Source organism: Poecilia reticulata, linkage group LG3 (assembly GCF_000633615.1).
Source record: "Poecilia reticulata strain Guanapo linkage group LG3, Guppy_female_1.0+MT, whole genome shotgun sequence".
NCBI classification, from domain to species: Eukaryota; Metazoa; Chordata; class Actinopteri; order Cyprinodontiformes; family Poeciliidae; genus Poecilia; species Poecilia reticulata.
Genome location: NC_024333.1, coordinates 26,693,810 through 26,700,140, shown reverse-complemented (window position 1 = coordinate 26,700,140; position 6,331 = coordinate 26,693,810). Strand labels below are relative to the sequence as shown.

The 6,331-nt window shown below is 37.8% G+C and overlaps 1 protein-coding gene across 2 annotated transcripts in view; it reads left to right on the top strand.

Annotated features, from left to right (window-relative positions):
- Nucleotides 1-856: 856 nt before the first annotated feature.
- The window catches only part of LOC103462608 (synaptosomal-associated protein 25-A-like), a 34,476-nt gene continuing 29,001 nt past the window's right edge, over nucleotides 857-6,331 (top strand). The window contains exon 1 of one of the 2 annotated variants that reach the window (XM_008405501.2): nucleotides 857-987. The gene's annotated coding sequence lies outside the window, so the exon portion shown is untranslated. The remainder of the gene's footprint in view (nucleotides 988-6,331) is intronic. The other variant, XM_008405500.2, reaches the window with a different exon arrangement.

The window sequence follows — 6,331 nt, the reverse complement described above, 5'->3', positions numbered from 1 at the left end:
AGAAAACATGGCTTTGAGTTGGGCTGAGATGCCCTACCTTTTATCCGCTGCCTCTGACGTCAGAGGGCGCGGCCATTTTGTGGGCAAATACGATTCAGGGAAGCAGGAAATTAGAAGTCCGGCTCTTCAGATTAAAAGTCTATTGTTAATTAAGAAAGCGTAATTTTGCTGCGAGTATTAAAGTAGCATACATGTTCTTTCATAGGCATGATCGTATACTAAAAACAAAAATAATGTATAATATTTGCATTTATTATGTTTTAGTATTTTTATTTTTATTTTTATTTTGATGTGTTTCTAATTTAATTTACATTTTCTAAATCATATAATATAGCATCTACCATMACTATTAGTACTATTACAAATTATGAAACAAACATAAACAACAACAAGAACAAAACAAAACAGCTCCATTAGAAATATCAAACTCAATTTTGAAGTACCTATTAAAAGTATTCATACCAGCTCCTCCTCATTTCCGAAAAAAAGTCTTATCACAACATTTAGATTTTAGGTGACAGAAGAACGCAAAGTAGTGCCCAATTGTGAAGAGGAAGAAGCCTGCAAGATCATTTCCTTTCCTGTCACTAAAAGTTTGAAAAGAATTCTGTACAATTTTATTCAACTACAGACGCAATGCTTTGTTAAATATTGAATCTGTAAATCAAACATCCTTTGATTTGAACAATTTCATTTCAACTCTAGTTGTATCTTTAMGACCATTGTACTGCTGGAAAGTAACTCCACCTCCTCTTAAAATCCCAGTTTTTACTCGTGACTCCCGTGCTGGTTTTATTTCGCAAAGGCTAAACCGGAAGCTAATATAAATCCGCCAGGCGTAGCGCGGTGGTTAGGGAGGGGGGAGGGCAGTGTGTTTCCACCGAGGTTAGTCCTTTAAACCGAGCTTTGGAGCGAACAGACATTTTCATCCCGTCCACACTCACAGCAAAACAACAAGGGAAAGACGAGAGAAAGAAAGTTAAGCAGGTAAGTTTGACTCCGTCCTTTTCCCCCCTCTTAATTTTGACATTTAAATATAACCGCACCGATAAAAGTTTAAAAAAGTATTCATAGATGCGCGCTTCATAAGTTCGCCAGTAGCTGCTTGTTTATCAGAAGGATATGTGAATTTCTGTGACAATCTTTTTCGTGAGTAGTGCGGCTTTTTAAGATCTCTCCGAGATTTCCTTTTTTTTTTTTTCTTTTCTTTTTCTTTTTTCTTTTTACAGAAATCTGATTTAGCGACACCCTAAAGGACAAATTATGATATCGCTCCTTTACTGTCGTGGATCTTTTTACTTAATCCCACTTTCTGTGTGAAATTCATTGGGAACTGCCTGTCTGTTGCGAGGATTGTACGTGTAGAGGTGGGGAAAGTGGATCTGGTTCAGCACCCTGGACAGCTCCGAAGTGCTCAGCTGGACTACAGGCTGCGCTGACGCTCCACAGTTAGTCAGAAAACACGTACAGAGGTACTTCACCTATGAGGTTTCCTCGAGTTAATGAAGAAAATCAATAGCCCTCTAATTTCTGGTGTAAATCATGAAAGAAAAACAATATATCAGTTAAAAAAAATTGCCATAAGATAGCGAGTTGTCGCCTGACATGTACCTTAATTACATGTTTTCAGCTGTTTTCAAAGGTTGCGTCATGAATGAGAAAGAGGTGTTGGGGAAATGTTGTTATTTCACAAAGATTTGTCAGTTTTGTCAGATTTAGATTAAAACCGGGCAATAATTATATGTCAGCATGTGCAACATGCATTCACAAAGGTCTTTCTTCGTTGCTGTGTTTGTTCGGTTATCAGGTTTCAGCTGCTATGCGTTAAAACCCTGTTTGCCATCAAGTGCCATTTGGCCACTTGGATGAAGTTTCACTGTTTGTCACCACATCTGATTCAGATCTCAAGATCCAACTGCTCATGGAGAGTGGTGAGGACAAAAGAAAGAAAAAAAAAAATCTGATGAAAATATGGGCTAATCGCAGTCAATGGCATCAATAGTCACAAGTATTAGGTAAACCGATGTCATGTTTTACCTAATGCCATGCAACACACCAAATAATTGTGAATAATTAGCAGGATGTGCCTTTGATTTATTATTTATTTCTACAACATTTACTGAGARTGTATGATATACAATTGACACTATTCTTTTCCTGTGTTGTGGTGGTGAAAAGTGTGATGTATGCCGATGTCACTTTATTTTTAAAGCAATCTTTTTGATGATAGAGATTGGTTCAATTCCAATCCATTCAAAGAGTCAGATTCAAGTTGCTGAGTAAGCATGTTGTGAACAATAGAAATGAAAAACTTTCTTTTTCCAGTAATAAACCTTCAGTGGCTGACAGAAGAAAATGCCGCACTTCTCCAAGAACATTTTTATGGGGCAAAAAATATGGATTTAGTGACATCAGTATCTCCTGAGCCTCATCCAGGGTGGAAACRGCTAATCAGAGAACTGCTGAATTAGAATAGTACATTTTGATTTATCCAGAAAAACCCCAAAGCAGAACATTTCTTCTTCYACGGAGCTTTGATCAAGGTTGGAAAAAGTAGAAGAAGCAAAACTGAAGCAGTGAATTAAGCAACATGATTCGCTAACTTATCATGGACAACAACTTTCTCTGAACATGGATTCACCAGAGCTTCAGATCATCTTCAGCTGTAAGCAAGAACATCACAGCTTTCCCTGGTTTGTTCCTGTTTCTTTCTAATGAAGACATGCRGTAGAAAGTTATCATCTYTGAAGCTGTGAAGTTATACAAGCACAGAGTTAYGCTCTGCCTCACTCAGATAAATGCTGCCAATAGTTGTCCAGAACAACTTTAAACTTTTACTACTAAAAACAGCATGCCGGCCATCCCCGCTTCCTGTTCTGCGTCTGGACTCGTGGTAATGTCAGTGAGGATGTAAGGCTCAGGCTGAGTGTTAAGCAGGTCAGCTGCGTATTCTGTCTTCGTTTGGCAGCCTGGTGATGTTTGTAGCCAGGAGTAAACAAGTAGATATTTCAATTAGGACAGGAAATGAACACCCACACACAGAGTAAAGAAGGAGTCTGACTTACAACCAACAGAACCGTAACACTGATCAACACTTCTCAGCTACATTAACATACCAAAATAAATCAGTTTCATAATATATAGAGAAAAAGAACCAGTCTGTAAGATGTTTGCTTTACTAATCCATTGAAAAATCTACATCACATAAAAGAAGTAAAGACGATTGACGGTTGAATTTCTGAGAACAAACTTGAATTTTTGCTCTGGGATTCTGTCACCTTCTGACACAAAGAAAGATATTTTGCTAAAGGAAGTTACCAAATGACCCAGAGAACGTAGTAAACCATTTGATGTTAATGAAAGTATTAATTGTAACCAAATAAGACTGGGTGATCAGTCCTCCTCTGGCCCAGTGAGACTGAGCCTCCAGAGAAGGAGGACTTCAGGAAACGTGAGCTAAATCATGTTACACCTGAGGAAACGTGGATTCYGTTAATAGACTAGAGAAAGACAAAAAAATGTAATCAAATCCTCATTGYAGATAAAATACAATCTCATAGCTGGAGTTATTTTTGGACAGAAAGTTAGAAGCATGGAATTATCCAGGATTTAAAYAARTCATCAAAAACTTTACGTTATGATTAACTGTGTATTCTGAGTTAGCAAAACAACATAACTTACAAAATCGTTCATATTTTTGGAGATTTAGTAAGACTGGTTTTAAAWGGTCCAGTAAGAACATTTTGAAGAGAGCCAAAKGAAAACAGTCATTGTAGGCGACACATGCAGTTTGACCTGCTCTGTGCACCGCAGAATATTTTCAATTGGATTGTTTCAAGGAGAAGCTGTAGCTTTTCATCGTATTCTTTCAATTTGAAATGTTGTGACAAAGAAGAAACCAGGCTGCGCATAAAACTGGCTTCCTGGTGGGAAAATTGTACCTGCTGTCATCACACTTAAGAACCCCTTTACTGTCACCTCTTCCTCTTCTTCCTCTTCCTCCTCCGTCACTCCACCAGAAAAAAAAGGTGAGAAATTACCACCAGGCTCCAGTCCAGTACTGCTACATCTGTTAAAAATAAGCATTATGCACACAAGGACGTGTTCTCCTGGCACCTCGGTGGATTGATCACATTTCCGTGTTGCTCACCTGTGAGGTTCGAACATTTAAAGCTCACATTTGCAATGGTTGCAATGGATGGCCCAGTTTTTGTCAGAATAAATTTGCCAATCATTCGTCACACTTTTGTTTTATAATTTGAGACTTTCTTTTTYATATTTAAATGTCACGACACAGTGTTACACACTGACCTTTGTTTTTGCACCTTTTTAACTCTGTGTTGACATGTCTGTGCGTTTGGTTGCTTGGACATTATTGCAGTTCTTCTCARTTGATCCTAAGCGTCAAAAGGCAACACTGTGAAAAATGCTTCTCACAATATTTGAGTGCTTCATGTGTCAGGGAGTAAAATTCATACATTTGTTGAACATGAGGGATCCACACAATGCCCTSTGGTGAAAAGCCCTGCATGTTCTTCCATTTTCTTTCATTTCACACCTCTTGTCCTCTGCGAGCTGAAGTGGCAGCTCTGTTCAGAGCTTTTTCTCTGTATCACCAACCCTTCTTTCTTTTCACACAAAAACAAACCCTTCCCGCCCCCTTCAATCACACACAACATGTACTCCAACTCTAATGCTCCCTCAGCCTGTAATTTCTAAGTTCCCTGAACTTGTGACATGATCTCCTCTCATTGATCAGGATGAAGCGGCAGAGCCGAAGTAACCCGATTCCTTGCTTTGTGCTGTAGAAATGCTGCTGTGTTACCTTGAAGACAAGGTTATTGACTTCAGGGCAAGAAAAACAAGCAAATAATTCCCATTTAGGAAGAATGTATTAACCTGTTTTAGACAGAGATATGTTTATCATGAGAGAATCAATGTTTTTAATGCATACGTTTGTGCTGATTTATGTGCATATTCAATATTTTTCAATAAATAGTGTAAAAAAAAGTATTCTGCTTTTTACAATAATTTTTTTTAATCAAAGTTAGTTGCTTCAGATGATCAAATAAATCTTAATATTAGATAAGAATAAACTTAACAAATACAAAAAGCAGTTATTACATTATAATTTCATAAACTGGGGGAACTAACCAACTTTCATCCCATTACATCCATCATACAATTCTGAGTAAAAGAACATTGTATTAACACTCAAACATGGTGGTACACACACAAACACACACATACAGACATTTGGGGCTTTTTTTTGTCACCTTCTGACCCGATAACTTGTCATAATTGATGAAATCATGAATTTTTGTAATAAAACAACTGTAATGTTTTGGAGTGGCCTTGTCAAAATTCAGTTCTAAATGTTTAACACTGGAAAGCCGGGCAATGTTTCTGCAAAAATTAGTGTCTCAAATTCCTCCATGGTGCTCTAAGACTGTTTTTGCCAATTACTGTAAAAGCCAGATGACAATTTGGCAAGTTTAAGCAGAAGTTAATTAGTTTTTTCATGCAGAGTCAGGTTGATTTGGACACCTTCTTCCACCCACATAAGAGAAACTTCTCATCTTTTGGCCAAACTTAATTTATAACCGATTCGGAAAACGGCAAACATTGAACAAATGCACAGAACACAGAACAAAAACGTTACTGAAATGTGTTTTGTCATCTGAAACATTTAATTGGCGCCAAGAGTCACTTTTTCATTGCTCTGCCTCTCCCTTTCAAAAGACTGTGCATGCAGATATGCATAATTGACAACCATGTAAAGAGCAGCATGTTGACAGGTGTCATCTTGAATGTGTGCATGCTACAGCAGAGAGCTGCAGGTCTGTTTGTGATTGAGCTAAAGTGACCAAGAGATGGTTATGGAAAAGGGAAAAATGTTTGATAGAAAGTGAGAAGAGACTAAGAGAAAGAGTAGTTCATGGGTTATGCAAGTATTTTCATGCTTGTGTGTGTATTCTGTGTGACGACAGATTAATCCAGTGGGTTTTATCCTCTGTGAATGGGACAGTGGGACTTTGCCGTGATTATCCCTGCAGGCCTTGAATGATTGCTTTGAATCTCCTGTGCTTYCCACATTATCATGTTTGCCTGCCTGCACACAGTTCCGTCTTTCTGCTTTATAGGTAGCATGCTGACAGACTCACTTTAATTGACCGATCATGAAATTTAAAGACAGAGGCTCTTAGTGGGAGCTATAAATACTTGTTTTTGTCAAAAGATATGATTAACCTTTTGAAAATCAATTAAAGTGTCAGAAGTTAAGGTTTTCATCTGCGTGATCACTCGTCTCTTCAGAACTTTGTTTTCTGCC